This window comes from Biomphalaria glabrata, chromosome 4, assembly GCF_947242115.1.
Source record: "Biomphalaria glabrata chromosome 4, xgBioGlab47.1, whole genome shotgun sequence".
NCBI lineage: Eukaryota > Metazoa > Mollusca > Gastropoda > Planorbidae > Biomphalaria > Biomphalaria glabrata.
Genome location: NC_074714.1, coordinates 16,699,884 through 16,721,647, shown reverse-complemented (window position 1 = coordinate 16,721,647; position 21,764 = coordinate 16,699,884). Strand labels below are relative to the sequence as shown.

The 21,764-nt window shown below is 36.2% G+C and overlaps 1 protein-coding gene and 1 long non-coding RNA gene across 4 annotated transcripts in view; both read right to left on the bottom strand.

Moving 5' to 3' along the window:
* Positions 1-21,764, bottom strand: part of LOC106050496 (major facilitator superfamily domain-containing protein 4A-like) — a 143,145-nt gene that overhangs the window by 78,228 nt on the left and 43,153 nt on the right. The gene's annotated exons all lie outside the window — the stretch shown is intronic.
* Positions 325-8,367, bottom strand: LOC129925712 (uncharacterized). The gene is made up of 2 exons (XR_008777435.1): positions 6,150-8,367; positions 325-817 (listed from the first exon to the last, which is right to left on the bottom strand). It is a non-coding gene; the product is annotated as an uncharacterized LOC129925712 (long non-coding RNA).

Below are 21,764 nucleotides of genomic sequence, written 5' to 3'. Positions count from 1 at the left end.
GGTCTATGCAGTTAGATCTAGATCTTGGTCTATGCAGTTAGATCTAGATCTTGGTCTATGCAGTTAGATCTAGATCTTGGTCTATGCAGTTAGGTCTAGACCTTGGTCTATGCAGTTAGATCTAGATCTTGGTCTATGCAGTTAGATCTAGACCTTGGTCTATGCAGTGTGATGTTGCTAGTTCAGGCTGTCTTGAAGTCAACCAATTACTCTGCAATCGTTTGGGTGTAATTGTTCGGGTGTATTACGTGTAGTTGACCAACAACACAAACAAGAACTGGCACATCAATTGTAACAGGTGAAGAGATGTAGTCAACGATGATGAACAAGTTAATATATATTTATTATGATAAAAGGCCACAGTAGAAGTCTCTGTCACTAAACACGTCGTTACCCTGGAATGTTCTAACGCTAACTGATTTTCCGGTCTCTAACCCAACATATCCCAAACGTCACTAGTCCCGTTCAATATGCGTCTACTATGGTGCGTCGCTAAATAACTAAAATAACTAACCTATATAAATAAGGTGTCTAACAGATTCCTCCCCCCCTTGAAAAAAAAATATGTCAATATTTTTCCACTACTGTCAAGTCTTACAAGGGCATTTTCAATTTAAGGGGAAGACCACAAACATAAAATCTTGATCTCTTCATCTTGACATCTTCATCTTGACAGTTCCTCATATTCATGTCAATGTTCATAACAGTTCATAACATTCCAGAATCATCTTCATTGGTACACAGTTCATCATGGAGGAAAATGTGGCATCTTATGGGCATGTCCTACACATCTCAAATGTTCTTTACTGGCAGTAATCTGATAAAATACAATATTTCAAAAAACAATTACAGACTTTATTTACACATTCAATACATTTTTTCTTACCACCCTTTTATACGCTTTTGTCCATTTTTCTTTTATACTCACCCTTTTCCATAGAACTAACTTTCGTCAATGATATATGAAATGATTCACACAAAAAAAAATATCCATACTTACTTTTAAATGCTTAACATCAACTTTACTTATCTCCCTTTTCATAACATATAAATGGTGTCAATATATTAATATATATTACATAATCAATATAATCATAGTTTATTTACAAAACTGTTTCACTTCAATGTCATTCTAGACAATAAATCAGCTACAATATTCACAGCTCCACTAATAGCTTTCACTTCAAATTTATATTCCTGTAGTGCTAAGAACCATCTATAAACACGACTGTTTTTCATGCTCTTTTGCTGTATATATTGAATAGGTTTATGATCAGTTAATAATATGAATTTCCTTCCTATTAAATAACTCTCTAGCTTAGTAATTACCCATATTACAGCTAAGGCTTCTCTTTCAATGACACTATATTTTTTCTCTGCCTCTGACAATTTTCTACTTACATATAATATAGGATGTAAGTTATCATAGTTCTGCATTAAACAACCACCAATAGCATTACCAGATGCATCAGTTGTGACATAAAATATTTTGTCTTTATCAGGTAGTCTTAATATTAGTTCATGACTAAAAACATCTTTAATTCTGTCAATAGCTTTCACACATTCCTCATTACAAACTACTTTTTGAGGTTTTCCTTTTTTAAGTAAGTCATTTAGTGGATTCACTATTTCTGCTAAGTTCTTTATAAACTTTCTGTAATAATTTACTATTCCCAATATGCTTTTAATTTGTCTTTTTGTTGTAGGTATTTCAATATTAAGTACTTTCTTTATGTTATCTTCAATAGGGCTAATCATGTTGTTATTTATTTTATGTCCTAAGAAAATTATTTCCTCCAATCCTATTTCTACTTTTTCTGCTTGAATTGTAAGTCCACTTTCTTTTATTATTTTGAATACTTCTTTTACATCTACCAAATGTTCCTCCCAACTATTATTAAAAATACATATGTCATCCAAATAGCAAATAACATTTTCTTTGTTTCCAATTATCATGTTCATCATTCTATTAAATGTGGCAGGTGTATTTACTAATCCAAAACTCATATAATTCCATTGAAAAATACCATATGGTGTTACAAATGCTGTGTAAGGTTTTGCATTTTCTGTTAAAGGTATTTGCCAATAACCTTTAGTTAAATCCAATTTAGTAAAAAATTTTGCTCCATTTAATTTATGTAAAATATCCTCTATATTTGGCATTGGATATGGGTCAAATTCTGTGATGTTGTTAAGTTTCCTATAATCAATACATAACCTTATATCTCCATTCTTCTTTTTGGCTATCACAATTGGTGAAGCATAAGGAGATGTTGATGGTTCAATTATACCTGATTCTAGTAAATTGTCTATTTCTTTCTTTACTTTGTCTTGTAAATGTAGCGGTATTCTATATGGCTTAAGCTTGATAGGTTTTGAGTCTGTTACTTTAATGTCATGTTTAATAATATTAGTTTTTCCTGGTATGCTGGAAAAAATTTCTTTGTATTCCTGTATTATTTTAGTTATATCTTTTGACATTTCCTTAGTTAAATTATTAAGATTAATCTTTTGCCAAGTTTGATTCTCTTTTGTTTCTATTACAGGTATTTCCTTAATATCATTTTCATTGTGATTTTCATTTGTTATTATCATCAAGCATTCTTCTCTTTCTGAAAATTTATTTTCTATTTCCTCCTGAATGTTTTGTATCAACTCATCTTCTCTATCATGATACAGTTTCAAATTATTTATGTGATATGTTTTAATTTTCCCATTTATTTCAATTTGATAATTCACATCACTAATTTGTTTTATCACCTTAAATGGACCTTTCCATTGTTTACCAATTTTATTTTTCAGGTCATTTATCAATATTAATACATTGTTTCCTACTTCTAGTGTTATCAATTGTCTTTTCTTATTTATATTCTCATGAGCACTTTGTTTGTACTTCTTATTGTTGTTATATGCTTGAGTCCATATTTCTTTCAATTCTGTTGTGATTGTTGTTTCACTGTCATTATTTAATTTATTCTCATTGCCTATTAGATTTTCTTTAAAAACATCTAATTCATCTCTGGGTTTTCTTCCATGTATTATTTCATATGGTGAAAATTGTGTTGCTTCATGGATGTTGTTTCTATGAGCAAATAGTACATAGTTAATGTAATGATCCCACTTGTTCTGATTATTCTGAATTATTTTTGTTAGTGATCTTTTTAATGATCCACCATATCGTTCACATAAACCGTTACTCTCCGGGTGGTAAACCGAAGAGTATATGTGTTGTATATTGTATTGTTTAGTCCATTTCTTAAATTGTTCTGACTTAAACTGAGATCCCTGATCACTCAATATAATTTTAGGTATACCATGTCTTGTAATTACTTTTTGAGTTATGGCATTAATGATATTTTCTGCACTTGTATTTGATAATGGGATTGCCTCTGGGTATCTACTAAACATGTCTATTACTGTTAGAATGTATTTGTTATTATTTTCAGTTTGAATTAAAGGACCTATTAAATCAATAGATACTTTCTGAAATGGTGCTGTAGGTTCATCCATTTCTTGAATAGGTGCTTTATTCACTAGACTTTTGTTCGATCTCTTTTGACATATGTCACATGAGTTTATGTATTTGTTGATTGTTGCTTTCATTTTGGGCCAAAATACTTGTTTTGACAAATTCCTATAACATTTCTTTACTCCCCTATGTGCTGCTAAATTATTATCATGTGTCATGATTAAAACATCTTTCCAATATTTCTGTGGTAAGACAAGTTGTTTTATTTTCTTGTTATCATTACTTGTTTGTCTAAATAATATTTTATTCTCTATACAAAATTTCTCCATTGGGTTATTATTGTTTTTATCTGATATTCTTGAATAAATTTTCCCAATAATATTGTCATTCATTTGTTCTAATGCAAATTTGGGTATTGTTTCTTTTTCACTTTGAGATATTTGTGTTTCAAGACTATTTTGTGTTTCATTTTCTATCTCTCTTTCCTTAGTATCTGTATTTTCTATTTGTATTACATTACTGGTTTCTTTTTCTTTATCATTACTTATTACATTTATTGTATTTTCCTGTTTCTCATCTTTTTTATCCATTGATCTTGTTATTACCATACTTGTTATATTTTGTGTTTCTATGTTTCCATGATTTTGTCTTATGTTTTTGTATTTGTTTTGCCAGTCTTCTAATTCTTTTCTTGAACATTCTTTAACTCCTTTTATGTTTCCTACTAACATATCATATCTCATTTCTGGTATTGCAATGCCATCACAATAACCAGTGAAAAATGGGGTTTCAATGTATACCCTTATAGCTTTAAATTCCCTTACAGTGCCATCTGCTAATTCTACTTTCCTAGTAAACCCTTTATACCAATGAGGTTTGACAAATTTAGTTTTTACTGCCAAGGTGTTACAACCTGAATCCCTGATTAATTCCACCGGAATTCTATCTACAAACCCTGGGTACACTGCAAAATTGTTCCTATTTCCTTCCATGAAATATATCCTATCTGTACCTTTATTTTTGTATTCCCTACTGTAACTCCTATTTCTATAATTTCCCCTGTCATTCCTATCTCTACTCCTATATCTACTGTTATTTTGTTCATTGTATCTATTTCTACTTCCAGACCTACTATTCCCTCTTCTACAGTTAGCTGCTATATGACCTTTTCCTTGACATTTAAAACAGGTTATTTCACTATATTTTCTATTTCCACTATTTGATCTGTTTCTATTTCTACTTCTATCAACATTTTCTTTGGTGTATCCTATTAAATCTACTTTGCTCTTATCCCTATCAGAAAATGGTTTATTTGGATAGGCATTTTTGTATACTCTCATTATCTCTGTTATTTCATCTATAGTTTTTGGGTTTCTTTCTCTAATAAAAGATTGTAATTGAGGATCACATTTATTTACAAAGTTGTCCACTAGAATAAAATTTTTTAATCCTTCATAAGAGTTATTCACTTTTTCTAATTTTACCCACTTATTGAAAAAATCCTTTTCCATATTAATGGTGGTTTGGGGTTCTATTCCTAATGATGGTATATTGTCAAAATATTTCTTTCTAAAAGTTGTAGCATTATGACCATATGCATTCAATAATTCTCTTTTTAAAACTTGATAGCTATCATCAATATGATGGTCATGATTTTGGCATATTGTTAGAGCTTGACCATGAACAAAGTCTATCAGTATTTCAGACCATTCTTCTTCAGGCATATTAAATGTAGACATTTTTGCCTCATATCTTTTCAGGAAATCACCAATGTCATCCTTCTGTTCATCAAAACTTTGTATTTTTCTCTTTAGCCATGTCTGCGAATTAGGGTTGTCTCTTTGAGTGATATAATTATTTGAGTTATTTGTGTTATTTCCTTGTTCAATTTGGGCTCTGGCTTGTGCTGCATCCAATCTCATCTTCTCCATTTTAGCTTCATGTTCTCGGTCCTCTTTTTGCTTCTCATATTCTTCCTTTCTGATCCTATCTTGTCTCTCTATCTCTTGTCTTTGACGTTCTTCTTGTCTTTCTATCTCTTGTCTTTGACGTTCTTCTTGTCTTTCTATCTCTTGTCTTTGACGTTCTGTTTCCTCCTTCACAACTTGCTGTACATAAGCTGCTAAGTCCTTTCCTTTTAACTCCATGGCCTTTCCATCCTGCATAGCTGTTTCCTTAACCTCCTTAAGGTCCACATATGATGATGTAGCCATTGTGTTTTATATTTTATATATATTTTTACTTAGCCTATATTGGTTATGGCTATACTTTAAAAGTTTTTACACACTTTTATACCAGTTTTAAGTGTTATGTCTCTATCTATAGATTTAGTAAATGTGTAAATCTAGTCTGAGTTATTATGGTTATATTCAAATCTGTATATTAGGTCCAGTATTACACACAAATTTAAATCTAGTATATTATAGTATGTATAATAATACTATTTAGATCTATAGTTATCAAGAGCACTATGACTTTTAGATCTAGTATGAATAACTATGATCAATTTCAAAATCTGGTATGACTGAAGTCACAGTGAAGTGTTTAGAGTAAATTCAAAGACTGTCTAGAGTCTAGATCTAGAGTAGATTATGGTTCTATTTAACCATACGAAACAAATATGTGTATACAGTGTCAAATATATCTTCAACAAGATATATATATATCTAGAATGTACTACCTTCATTCATCTTCAACTTAATAATATTTCAAAGTAGAGTCTAGATAATTAAATTGTACCAAAGAGATGTACAACAATTTGCAGATCTAAATTTAGCCAGACGATAGTGTTTGACTACATAGCCAGTTTCGGCATTATTCTCATGGCAAAATCATATTTGATTTTAACCGCTCAAACTAAAATTATTTTAGTCTGATTCACAATGAAAGAATCCTACCCGCACTTTCTATCATTAAGTGAAAAAAAATACAGATCTAATTAAATTAATAAAAATAAATAATTTAAAATAATATAAACAAATGAAATAATTAAAATGAGACTATCGCTATGGGTTGGGATATGACAATATGGCACACAATGATAACGTCACGAAGTAACCAGGCAACAACGGATATGACGTTTACACAAACAAAACAAATTACAATCCTAAACGTATAATATAGCTTTTCATCTAAATTACGTCTTCTACCCCGACGGGTTTTAAGGCGCACCACCTGATTTTACTCAGGCTAACGTACCAAATTTAGACAAAATCTATTTCTAAGGGCAATCTAAACATATACTAATAAGAAAAATGGCACTTAGCTTTTGATAAGAAAGATCCCTTTGTTCGGACTCCCGAATATGCTAGATCACAACAAATTCCACTGCCTCTCTTCCAGTTCTGACTCTGTTCTCCGGTGCTACCAGTATCCCACGTAATGCCACAGATGTCCTGATATGCCACAGCAAAATGTTCCAGTTTCTTTGACGACTGTTGATGACCGTATGTGTAGTTCCGACGACTTTGTATACACAGTTACTGACGAATAGGTTAACGGTTCTTCTAGCGATGACTTGACTTGTGTAGATGATTACTGACAAATAACAGTCTCTTGACGACAACTTGATCTGGACGACTGACGAATAACGAATTTCTTGACGATGACTTGATCTGGGCTGACGAATAACGACTTTCTTGACGATGACTTGATCTGGGCTGACGAATAACGGTTCTCTAAAATAGTTCACTGCTTCTGCTGCTATTCCGGTAGTACGACGAAGTTTGCTGTTGTACTCTGCTTCAATAGACCAAACTGTCCAATGTAGACTAGGTGAAACCAAGGTCACCTCCGACGACGTTCCGTTAGACGATTAACGGTTTTCAACGAAATTAAGTGGATGTAGCTGTTTCCACAACTTCACTGCTAACAAGTCTAGGTATGGTCTAGACCGACGAATACTAGATAGATCAATGTTCAGTACTGATAAAGATTACTTCACTAACCTTCCAAAGGTTAAACACAGTGACCGTTATAAACGTGGCAAGCAACCGGTTCAATGAGCAAACTGCTCCACAAGAATCTCTCCAAGGGTAAGACGACAGAGCGATTTCGATTTAGTTAGCTACCAAACTTGTAGTACTCACAATACTTCTGACAGCGGGCAAACTGTCCTTCTCGAAACTGACGAGGTAAAACTTGATACTCAATGTGGCTCCTATGACGAAGAAAAAATATGTCCAACAGGTTCACTAACGATCTCTCACCCGTTATGAATGAACGGTTTCTCTGGTTGTAGGTCGATTCAGCATATGAAGATCAGGCTTTGATAATATACTGGTTAAGTAGACCAGACGTTACGATGATTACTGTCCTGACGAAGGTCACCCTGAGTTAACGGCTCGTTGAACGTGCGATCAAACAGGCGACGACTGTATGTAGATCTAGAACAAAGTCACTCTGCGATACTGCTGTGTTCAGCCGTACTCCGATGAAATCTTATATCTTCGAGTGCACGACCCTCACCTGAGTAAACGTTCTGCTTCGAGGTCCGGTTCGATGTTCAGACTTCGGGCGTCGGGGGTCGCCACTGTGATGTTGCTAGTTCAGGCTGTCTTGAAGTCAACCAATTACTCTGCAATCGTTTGGGTGTAATTGTTCGGGTGTATTACGTGTAGTTGACCAACAACACAAACAAGAACTGGCACATCAATTGTAACAGGTGAAGAGATGTAGTCAACGATGATGAACAAGTTAATATATATTTATTATGATAAAAGGCCACAGTAGAAGTCTCTGTCACTAAACACGTCGTTACCCTGGAATGTTCTAACGCTAACTGATTTTCCGGTCTCTAACCCAACATATCCCAAACGTCACTAGTCCCGTTCAATATGCGTCTACTATGGTGCGTCGCTAAATAACTAAAATAACTAACCTATATAAATAAGGTGTCTAACAGCAGTTAGATCTAGACCTTGGTCTATGCAGTTAGATCTAGATCTTGGTCTATGCAGTTAGATCTAGATCTTGGTCTATGCAGTTAGGTCTAGACCTTGGTCTATGCAGTTAGATCTAGATCTTGGTCTATGCAGTTAGATCTAGACCTTGGTCTATGCAGTTAGATCTAGACCTTGGTCTATGCAGTTAGATCTAGATCTTGGTCTATGCAGTTAGATCTAGATCTTGGTCTATGCAGTTAGATCTAGATCTTGGTCTATGCAGTTATGTCTAGACCTTGGTCTATGCAGTTAGATCTAGATCTTGGTCTATGCAGTTAGGTCTAGACCTTGGTCTATGCAGTTAGATCTAGATCTTGGTCTATGCAGTTAGGTCTAGACCTTGGTCTATGCAGTTAGATCTAGATCTTGGTCTATGCAGTTAGGTCTAGACCTTGGTCTATGCAGTTAGATCTAGACCTTGTAGTCATAGAAAACAAGCAAAATACAAAAAAAAATGTTTTAAAAAAGCAAACTTTAAAGTGCCTGATACTAGATGGGGAAAATAAGGGCGGCTGTTCGTTGTGCTGGGCACCCCGCGCCTTGACCGTTGTTTACAACAAACTCATGCTTCTAGACGTCAATGACACCACATCCAATCCTAGTCGGAGATCGTGGAAATAATATTCAAAATACATTTATCTTATTTTGAAAAATCAAAAATGTAATATCATCAAATTGAATCGTATAATCAATATGCGCACGACATGCTTCAGATAAAGTGACACACTAGGAATTGATTTCATTGATAGAGTTGAAATGAAGCGCAATGAACTAATCACTTTCATTCTCTTGTTCTTCCCTTTTTACAACGCTGCGATCTAAGAATTCATCTAGAGTTATCTAGACTCTGGTTATTGCCAAGTCCAGGTTTCTATTCAGCTCCCTTTTTGGGCCATTTTTAGGTTTACTGTTAGCTTTTTGTGATTTTTGAGAGAAAAAAATGGAACTTCCCTATTTACTGGATCCTTTTATCACGCGAACCTTGAAATGATTCAGTTGATGATTTGTAAGTAATTCTAGAAACACACAAGGCATACTAGAAATGATACCACGCGAAATTTTCTTATCAAACGGGTGAGTGGAGCTAAATGGTATAAACCACTCGGGCTCCACAGGAGCCTAGAGTTCGAATCTCGTTGTCCTCACACCAAATTGAAGACTCAAAACCAACTAACAAACAAGACGCAATGAAAATGGCCGCCTAGCATCAAGGTTGAACTAACGCTCGTCAGAACCAAATATATTCAACTCATTTCAAGCTGACCTACTGAGCCATTGCTGACCTTAGTCGTGAGAGATTAATTAAACAATAATAACAAACGAGTTCGCCTTTAGCTAAACATCATTCTGGCTCCACGTCCGGACATGGGGATGTCCTAATTATTACTTCCTGTGACCTGAAGGAGGGGGGTGGACAAGAAGGGAACATAATGGAACGTCAACAGAATGTGCTCTGGTCAATACAAGACTGGACTCTAGATGCCTCTGATGAGTTTTATTCTATTTGTGTAGAGCTAAAATATTTGTTGAATGTATACGGAAAAAAAGACATTTCGAAATTTGTTGTTTTTATTTTACGGAGCATGACGAGATCAGTTTACGACATACTTTAGACTTATTTACTACAAGAGTGAAAGAAGGGTCTAGTCTACGATACCGAAGTTAAAGGATGAGTGCAGTGTGTTACATTGTAACCTGCATATTTTTCTGCATCTCGTGCAGACCAGATCAAATCATACATATCGCTCTAGGTGGATCTGTGAAGCTAATACTTTCAATAGTTAATTTATCTATAAATATAAAATAAACTAGGAAGTATAATAATGTGAGCTGATGTCTGTTGATGGTTGCTTAGATGTGTTCAAACTTACAAAATACTAGGATAATTACCAAAGTATCCCTCATAGGGCATATCCAGGCGAACTGGGCTTGGCCCAAACAGTCGTAACCCCGCAATAGCTATGATTAAATGATCATCTAGTTGATTGGGAACCATAGGATTGAGGACCATGGGATTGAGGACCATGAGATTGAGGACCATGGGATTGAGGACAATGAGATTGAGGACCATGGGATTGAGGACCATGGGATTGAGGAATCAAGGTAGGAATCTCTCGTTCCTGGCCTCTGGGTAAAATGTAACACACAAAGTGGCTATCTGCATAAAACGTTTGCAATGTATTAGATACATCACATACAGTAACTGACTGTCACAGATGCCATTATAGATTTATTTGTATATTTCACATTTAAAAGCTTATGTGTAAATAGAAATATAAACCCTTGACTGAGCCTCAGGAATTACCCCACAAATCTAGATCCTTGACAGCGCCTCAGGTTTTACCCGAGACGTAATTACGATGTTGCAAATCTATTGGTTGATTTGAAAATAAATAAAGACATTTTTTAGCGCCAGGGAATTGACGAGAGTAGAAAGAACGCCAGTCGATGAAAGAATTTCCTAGTAGACAGTCGCGTTTTTTAAAAGCTCAGATTTAAATCCTTTGTAATGTTATTTGTGCTTGTTGATCTGTAACTTGTACATGAGCTGTACTTACGTTTTATATTTAAATAAAGTTCCAGAGTTGTGTTTTAACAAAGAATCTTTTATTGTGAATCCTAGATCGTCAATTGTTCAACTATTTTAATTCAAGCGAAATCCCCGGCACCACAACACACGTTGTGACACTGACTATAAGAACAAGTAACCAACATGTTTAGATGTTAATTAGCCAATATGTTTTAGAGTGTCAAGTAAAATGCATGTTATAGAGTGTAAAGTAATCAAAATTTTTTAGCAGCTATTAGAGTGTTAGGTAACCATCATCCTTTAGAGTGTCAAGTAGCTTTGTCATTAAGTTTAAAGACTCATCATAAATCTACTATGGTGAATCTATTATTGACATTAAGTTATATTGTGTGTGAATTAACAGTCGCCTTCGCATTAATAATATGTGTTTAATTTTTTCACGATTCCTACTTGAAAGAAATTTAAAAAAATGTTTTCTAAAAAGGAAGACTGTTATTTATTCTGCTGAGCCATCTCGTTAGCCTTTCATTAGATCATCAGAAAACATCAAACAAGCAAATTATGAAAAATCCTTTAAAAAAAAAATTTCGCCCTAAAACTATATCTATGAATAATGTACAAGTTATTTCCTTTATTCGATATCAAAAAATATTTAAATACCAATAATTAATTAACTATTAGGTATATTTTTTTTTTGTTTCATGTTTTGTAAGGTACAATAAATAATTGTTTTAAGTTTCAACTTGATCGGAGAATGCGTGAAGGAGAAATAGCGTTAAACAGGTTTTTTAAGGGGACTAAACCCAACAAATTTATCCATATTTGTGAATACTGAAGGATTAGTTACTCTTGTTGGTATAACAACATAATTAATTACCAGTAATTAATTGGCTCATTGTTTGTTTTTTTTATTGATTCGTGCCTTTTTTATATTAAATAAGTCTAAATCAACGCCACTCGTTGATCAGGAAACATGAAAAGGATCAATGAACTCTTTATGTTGTGTCTGTTCTATTTTGTGTGTGTGTTTCTGTTGAGTTGTCTTTATATGAGACCTTATAATCACACCACATTTTTATAAGGATCAATAAAACAGTCTTAGTCTTAGTCTTAGTCTTAGTCTTGTATATGACAATAAATAATTGTGCAAAGTTTCAAGTTGATGGGAGAATGGATATGGGAAAACTAACCTGTACACACTTTTTACCAGACAGACAGACAGAGTGAGTTGATTTAAGCTTTGTAAAAAGGATGGAAAGATGAATCAAACTAAAATATATTTCTGCTGCAAAAATTTTAAGTTTCCTTTTCTCTAGAATTTTTCCCTTTCTCTAATGTATCCTTAGAGAGTATGGCCACCCCTCCAGCCCCATCAAATCATTACGTGCCTAAGCCAAACAGTTTTCTTGTAGTTTCTAGTTTCTTAATGAAATCCCACAATCCTTGAAGAAAGACTCAGGCGGTCTCATTAACGTAAGAGCTTGAAGTTGAAAATGACTTGAAAGACGTGATTCCTGTAAGGGAAGGGGGGTGGGGTGGGCACGAGTTTCAGGACAGCCAAAACAAAAAGGGGAGGGGGGGTGGGCACGAGTTTCAGGACAGCCAAAACAAAAAGGGGAGGGGGATATCTTGAGGGCAGACAGAGAGGAATCATCTAGAAAGAAATGTTTTAACAGTGTATCTATCTACCAAGTCTGATCCCCAGTTAATATCAGATGGAGGCAATGTACATGATTCATCAAAGTGAACTGACAGAATTCTCCAGATGCCACAAGCTCAGATGATGGACATTGAAAGCACACAAATAATAAGGCATTGGACTATGTGCTTCTTTAAGAAAACAGACGAATAGTTAGGCTCTATCAGTGACACGTGACCAATCTTTTGTTTAAGTCATTGATAACTGAGATGTATTACAACTTAAATCTTTGTTCAAATGTATTGATGTAATGCGATGGGGTCCAATGAAATATAAGTTCTGAGAGAGAGAGAGAAAGAGAGAGAATGGGGGTTAATAAAATACACACTGGGAGTGAAAGTCAAAGGAAATACTTATGTATGCAAATGTGTGGCACAACAATAAATACATTAATAATAATATATATATATATGAAAGGCACGCACGAGTGTGACCTGATGAGCCACACTACAAGCCATGTAAATAAAGAATATTGATCCACATGGACGACACGTACGTTTATAGTTAGTGAGGTCAATAAATGACATGTATTTATGTCAAGATGTCAAGTCTATGACAGAGAATTATTTGTTAGCACAACTGTGTATTTCGTGCACTATACAAAGGAATGAATGTGTTCCATCTACAAAAAAATAAAAACAAGTCTTATAAGACATCCGTTGTAGTCTTAACAAACATTCATAATGTAAATTAATATTTAAAACATAAATTATAATACACTTTTTCTCTATAAAATAATCTGCTCAATCGTCTCATATGTATAATGGGATATCTAGTCGGTGTAGACTTGTATATAAAATAAAGCACTTTATTCTGCTATGGAAACAGATATTTAAAATATTATGTAATGGTGTTTGTTAATGGTGTAATATTACTCAATGTCAGCCCAAACAAATGAGCAAAATCATCATTTATAATGTCTTTCTTATAGAAAAATCATTTCGTCTTAATATAATATGTTGTTCCTTTTCAAACTCCCGTCCACTGCATAGCACAGGTCCATTTTAGAGTTCATTCTGTTCTAGAGTTCATTCTGTTCTAGAGTTCATGCTGTTCTGGAGTTCATTCTATTCTGGAGTTCATTCTATTCTGGAGTTCAAGTTCATTTTATGTATCAGTCAACAGTCTATAAAGAATGATTAAAAAAAAGATTTCCCAAAGAATTTCCTAGCCTGGACAATGTCCGGTCAGGTTATAATGTGGTGATTGCGTGACTGGAATTCCTACTCGCCCATCAAAGGTTAAAGGTCATTGGTGATACTTGATTTCCTCGTTTATAAGATCATCAAATTTACTCAGTCCACACAAATTGAGTCTGCGTGCCTGTGTGTGTCTCTGTGTGTCTGTGTGTGTCTCTGTGTCTGTCTGTGTGTTTGAGTGATCTTTGGTCGTTCAAGAAATAGATAGATAGATAGACAGATAGATAGATAGATAGATAGATAGATAGATAGATAGATAGATAGAGATAAATAGATCGATAGATCGATAGATAGATAGATAGATAGATCGATAGATAGATCGATAGATAGATAGACAGATAGATCGATAGATAGATCGATAGATAGATCGATAGATAGATCGATAGATCGATAGATAGATAGATCGATAGATAGATAGATAGATAGATAGATAGATAGATAGATAGATAGATAGATAGATAGATGATAGATAGATAGATAGAAACCTGTGAAGTTATGTTAAGTATATTTCAATTGAAAACAATGATACCAGATATCAAATCCTATTATTACAAAGCTCCAATGAACTCTGTCTGGTACAAATGTTTGAACGCGTTATTTCTCCTACACTCATTCTCGGATCACGTTATTTCTCCTACACTCATTCTCGGATCACGTTATTTCTCCTACACTCATTCTCGGATCACGTTGAAACTTAGCACAGTTTTTCAATGGCGAAGACAATTTAATAAACAATAATAAAAAAAAGTCAATTAAATACTGGTACATAATTATTGTTTAATACCAAAAAGGGAAATTAATCTTTCAGTATTAAGAGATATGGCTTTAAAAAAAACTGTCTTTGTTCACTAGGTCTTGAGAAGTCATTGATGATTCTTTTAGAAACGAGTTTTATTTCGTTGTGTTTCAAATGAAACCAAAAGAAAATGACAGAGATATTGATTTTAACATCTACCAACTCATCATTCTTTCTTGTGTTAAGTGGCGCATCCTTGACTTCACTGAACTAAAATGAACATCCGAACAATTGTCTGAAGGAAATATTGCGAAATGACTTAAAGTCTATAATCTTCTTGAAAAACACCTAATTTGCATAATCAGTTATTTCCTGTTGAAGCAGTGTGCCTGGTAATGACTGGCTTAGCTGACAAGTTTTACCCTGTCCACTTCTGACTTCCTGTATTGATTTCACTTCAATTTGGCTTTTCATTCTGCAAGAAATAGTTCAGCTTTATGGGCGGGATTATGTCAGGCCAAGTCAAAAATAAAAAGAAAAGCTAAAATGTCTTTCAAAATTTTGTAAAATTTTTGTCTAAACCCAAATTGAATTTTTTTTTTAAATTCAGATCATGTTAAATACATGAGATTACGACATGATCTTGTTGACATTTCAACATTTGATTTATGTTTTATGTGACATTTAAACGTAGTTATAATACAACTTAATACCTAACTAACAAAAAATATTTTCTACAATCAATCAATTTAATCTATGTAGGTCATTATATATAACTATATATGTAAGTATGCAGTGCATTTTTTGTAAAAAAAAAAAAAATAGGTGCCGGTACTCAGTAGTTGATTGCCTAACTTTTAACAACTAAAAATTAATAATATACGTTAAAATACAAGAAAAGTAATACTTTTTTCAAAAGGTGCCTGTACCTGTGCGTATCGTCACAAAAAAAGCCCTGTATGTATGTATGTATGTATGTATGTATGTATGTATGTTAACTATTATCTATCTATAAGATAGCAGAAAGAAAGCTGTTACTTGAGGTCCCACTTGAATACCTCAAGATTCTAAGCGTCCAAGAGAATGACCACCTCTAAACGATAATATATTTCAGACCTTAGTCTACGTTATTTATTTGGATACAACTGAGTGAAACCTGAATCAGTCAAGTGAATCACTCAATATATAGGACATTGGCTCTAGATACTAATAGTTCAAGTTTAAATAATCTTTAGAAATTGAAATCCTCCACATTTATAAAAAGTTGATAAACATTGCAAGAAGTTCTTGCGTTTTTTAAAACACGGTGTTACTGGAGACATCATAATCTAATATTAATAAATAAATAGATAGATAGATAGATAGATAGATAGATAGATAGATAGATAGATAGATACATACATACATACATACATACATACATACATATATACATACATACAAATATAGATTGATTGATTGATTGGTTGATTTGTTGATCGATTGATAGCTATTACTTACTTTGCCAGTAGCATAAGCATTAAGAAGCTAACGCTAAATTCGGTATTTTAACTCTGTGCATATTTTAGAACTGTCTGGCAGTTTGTCTGTCAGGATCTCTGACCACTCTTTGATGGATCTCAGCATTCTGAGCAAACCGGACAAATGAAACAGCCATTCATCTGTTGTTTACTCTCCACCTGATACCCTTCACGAAATGGTCGCCTGTTCAAGCAACTCTTAGGCCGACAGTTCAAGGAGCTGGTTCAGATCACGTGCCTTTTGACAGACGTGACATCTAAGTCTCCCTGGCTGACCTGCGCTGTCATTCCAAGGAAAGTATGTCCATTGTAATATTTTTGTTTTGCTCTTTTATATAAAGTGTACAGTGTATATAAAATGTACAGTGTATGTAAAGTGTAAAGTTTATGTAGACTATTAAGATTTCTTACCTGTAATACAGAGTGCGCCCTAAAGAACAGACTTATTTACACAAAGACTGCTACGTTTTATTGACATATAAATGAGTGTTCTACGTATCTGGTGTAGAGACTACGGAAGTATTGATGAGCTGTGTATTCTGTTTGTATTTTTAATAAAGTTTTGTTCTTATTTTGTGTAGTTTGGATGACTAAGATCATATTTCTAAACGCTTCGGCTTGTACCAAGTGACCATGTTTATTATTTAGTTTCAAAAGTGATTTTTCAAAACATTGTCTTTCTCCTTCAAGGATTGGCCTCTCTAGTCACAAGATCGTCTCTCCAGACGTACAACGCCACAGAAAGAGAGATACTATCTTAGAACTGCACTCTTTCACAGTCTCTCAATCTGATCTTACAAGCTGACATCTTCTTCCTTCTTTCTTTGTAATATTTCAGATTATTTATCAGCAGTATGTCACATTCTAATCTGTTATAAGACAAATTTTTTATCTGCAATCTTTCAAAAATTTCTGAATTGAATAAGCAAATATTTCCTAATCTCACAACCTAGCGGTTTAAGACAAGCCCTTATGTTCGTTTCGTTTGGCTCTGTTGTGTAAATCTCAACAGTGAAACACAGATTTGAACAGAATAAATCTTACAAGATATAGCTGACATATGAAAACTTGATTTCTTGAAGTCCAAGAAGGATAGTTATACATTTGAAATATTTGAATCACGGTGTTGATTTCACTAAAAATAAGTTTAATAGGTCAAGCTAGAGATATCAACACTTATAAACAAAATGAATCGCACAAAACAAAATGAGCCTGGAAACTATGTTCGCGTCTTTCTATTTTGAATTTATAAAGTTAAGTGTAACTTGGATCATTCTATACAACGTGATGCGAAATAACAAGATTCTGACCCACTTCCTTCTAGTGCACATAACTGAATGTCGTCATAAGAAATTTAGTTTTCACTTATTAGCATCGATAGAAAAACTCTCTTGAATGCCGCCATTCTATTTGCACTTCTAGTTGCGAAAACAATGTACAAATGACGTCAGCTGCGCAGTTCGTGCTCGTTTTAGGAAAGTTGATCCAAATCTCAAGTTACTAAAACATGATAAGCTAAAATTTGTCTCAATATTTCCATCTAAAGACTTCTTCCTGAGTAAAATGTGTATGCCATCTAAACAGTAAAGGCAAAGTAGGCAATGTCGCAATAACGTAGACAATGCAAGCAATGTAAACAAATAAGGCAATGTAGAGAATGCAAACAAGGAAAGTAGTGTAGACAATTCAGGCAATGTATACCACATGAATAAGTAAGCATTGTAGAAAATCTAGTCAGATAAGGTCTCAAACAAGCTGACTAGTTCAGGAATATAGTCAGATAAGGTCTCAAACAAGCTGACTAGTTCAGGCAACAACTTTCTATGATGGAGCCATTAAGATCGCCTTCCCTTGATCTTAAAGTTTGTACGACATGGATCAATAGATGTTGTTATCAGAGTGTGTGTACAGAGAACAAAAAAATGTTTTAATTTTGACAAAGAAAGATTTAAGCCATGTTTGGATTCATTCTAATACTTGAAGTCCACAGCACACAGGTATTGATCGGTAGTTTAGGTTTGACTTGCTGGGATGGAAACCCAATAGCTGCGAAGGTATTAATGAAGCATTAGTTTCTTGAAATATAATAGTACTGGTGATGGTCAGGCCTGTGGGCTTGTAGCTCCAGACATATAGTCCTGTGGGGTTGTAGCTCCAGACATCTAGTCCTGTAGGGTTGTAGCTCCAGACATGTGGGGATGTGGCTCCAGACATATAGTCCTGTGGGGTTGTAGCTCCAGACATCTAGTCCTGTGGGGTTGTAGCTCCAGACATCTAGTCCTGTGGGGTTGTAGCTCCAGACATGTGGGGTTGTAGCTCCAGACATATAGTCCTGTGGGGTTGTAGCTCCAGACATGTAGTCTTGTGGGGTTGTGGCTCCAGACATATAGTCCTGTGGGGTTGTAGCTCCAGACATCTAGTCCTGTGGGGTTGTAGCTCCAGACATCTAGTCCTGTGGGGTTGTATCTCCAGACATGTTGGGTTGTGGCTCCAGATGTAGTCTTGTGGGGTTGTAGCTCCAGACATCTAGTCCTGTGGGGTTGTATCTCCAGACATGTGGGGTTGTGGCTCCAGATGTAGTCTTGTGGGGTTGTGGCTCCAGACATGTAGTCTTGTGGGGTTGTGGCTCCAGACATGTAGTCTTGTGGGGTTGTGGCTCCAGACATATAGTCCTGTAGGGCTGTAGCTCTAGACATATAGTCCTGTAGGGCTGTAGCTCTAGACATTAGTCCCCTGTGGGGTTGTATCTCCAGACATATAGTCCTGTGGGGTTGTAGCTCTAGACATATAGTCCTGTAGGGCTGTAGCTCTAGACATATAGTCCTGTAGGGCTGTAGCTCTAGACATTAGTCCCCTGTGGGGTTGTATCTCCAGACATATAGTCCTGTAGGGCTGTAGCTCTAGACATATAGTCCTGTAGGGCTGTAGCTCTAGACATATAGTCCTGTAGGGCTGTAGCTCTAGACATTAGTCCCCTGTGGGGTTGTATCTCCAGACATATAGTCCTGTAGGGCTGTAGCTCTAGACATATAGTCCTGTAGGGCTGTAGCTCCAGACATATAGTCCTGTAGGGCTGTAGCTCCAGACATATAGTCCTGTAGGGCTGTAGCTCTAGACATATAGTCCTGTAGGGCTGTAGCTCTAGACATATAGTCCTGTAGGGCTGTATCTCCAGACATATAGTCCTGTAGGGCTGTAGCTCTAGACATATAGTCCTGTAGGGCTGTATCTCCAGACATATAGTCCTGTAGGGCTGTATCTCCAGACATATAGTCCTGTAGGGCTGTATCTCCAGACATATAGTCCTGTAGGGCTGTAGCTCTAGACATATAGTCCTGTAGGGCTGTATCTCCAGACATATAGTCCTGTAGGGCTGTAGCTCTAGACATATAGTCCTGTAGGGCTGTAGCTCTAGACATATAGTCCTGTAGGGCTGTATCTCCAGACATATAGTCCTGTAGGGCTGTATCTCCAGACATATAGTCCTGTAGGGCTGTAGCTCCAGACATATAGTCCTGTAGGGCTGTAGCTCCAGACATATAGTCCTGTAGGGCTGTAGCTCCAGACATATAGTCCTGTAGGGTTGTATCTCCAGACATATAGTCCTGTAGGGCTGTATCTCCAGACATATAATCCTGTAGGGCTGTAGCTCTAGACATATAGTCCTGTAGGGCTGTATCTCCAGACATATAGTCCTGTAGGGCTGTAGCTCTAGACATATAGTCCTGTAGGGCTGTATCTCCAGACATATAGTCCTGTAGGGCTGTATCTCCAGACATATAGTCCTGTAGGGCTGTAGCTCCAGACATATAGTCCTGTAGGGCTGTATCTCCAGACATATAGTCCTGTAGGGCTGTAGCTCCAGACATATAGTCCTGTAGGGTTGTATCTCCAGACATATAATCCTGTAGGGTTGTATCTCCAGACATATAGTCCTGTAGGGCTGTAGCTCCAGACATATAGTCCTGTAGGGCTGTAGCTCCAGACATATAGTCCTGTAGGGTTGTAGCTCCAGACATATAGTTCTGTAGGGTTGTATCTCCAGACATATAGTCCTGTAGGGCTGTATCTCCAGACATATAGTCCTGTAGGGTTGTAGCTCCAGACATATAGTCCTGTAGGGTTGTAGCTCCAGACATATAGTCCTGTAGGGCTGTAGCTCCAGACATATAGTCCTGTAGGGTTGTATCTCCAGACATATAGTCCTGTAGGGTTGTAGCTCCAGACATATAGTCCTGTAGGGCTGTAGCTCCAGACATATAGTCCTGTAGGGCTGTATCTCCAGACATATAGTCCTGTAGGGTTGTATCTCCAGACATATAGTCCTGTAGGGCTGTAGCTCCAGACATATAGTCCTGTAGGGTTGTAGCTCCAGACATATAGTCCTGTAGGGTTGTAGCTCCAGACATATAGTCCTGTAGGGCTGTAGCTCCAGACATATAGTCCTGTAGGGCTGTAGCTCTAGACATATAGTCCTGTAGGGCTGTAGCTCTAGACATATAGTCCTGTAGGGCTGTATCTCCAGACATATAGTCCTGTAGGGCTGTAGCTCTAGACATATAGTCCTGTAGGGCTGTATCTCCAGACATATAGTCCTGTAGGGCTGTATCTCCAGACATATAGTCCTGTAGGGCTGTATCTCCAGACATATAGTCCTGTAGGGCTGTAGCTCTAGACATATAGTCCTGTAGGGCTGTATCTCCAGACATATAGTCCTGTAGGGCTGTAGCTCTAGACATATAGTCCTGTAGGGCTGTAGCTCTAGACATATAGTCCTGTAGGGCTGTATCTCCAGACATATAGTCCTGTAGGGTTGTAGCTCCAGACATATAGTCCTGTAGGGCTGTAGCTCCAGACATATAGTCCTGTAGGGTTGTATCTCCAGACATATAGTCCTGTAGGGCTGTAGCTCCAGACATATAGTCCTGTAGGGCTGTAGCTCCAGACATATAGTCCTGTAGGGCTGTATCTCCAGACATATAGTCCTGTAGGGTTGTATCTCCAGACATATAGTCCTGTAGGGCTGTAGCTCCAGACATATAGTCCTGTAGGGTTGTAGCTCCAGACATATAGTCCTGTAGGGCTGTAGCTCCAGACATATAGTCCTGTAGGGCTGTATCTCCAGACATATAGTCCTGTAGGGTTGTATCTCCAGACATATAGTCCTGTAGGGCTGTAGCTCCAGACATATAGTCCTGTAGGGTTGTAGCTCCAGACATATAGTCCTGTAGGGTTGTAGCTCCAGACATATAGTCCTGTAGGGTTGTAGCTCCAGACATATAGTCCTGTAGGGTTGTAGCTCCAGACATATAGTCCTGTAGGGCTGTAGCTCCAGACATATAGTCCTGTAGGGCTGTAGCTCCAGACATATAGTCCTGTAGGGCTGTAGCTCCAGACATTAGTCCCCTGTGGGGTTGTAGCTCAAGACATGTGGGGTTGTGGCTCCAGACATATAGTCCTGTGGGGTTGTAGCTCCAGACATCTAGTCCTGTGGGGTTGTAACTCCAGACATATAGTCCTGTGGGGTTGTAGCTCTAGACATTAGTCCCCTGTGGGGTTGTACCTCCAGACATATAGTCCTGTAGGGCTGTAGCTCTAGACATTAGTCCCCTGTGGGGTTGTAACTCCAGACATATAGTCCTGTAGGGCTGTAGCTCTAGACATTAGT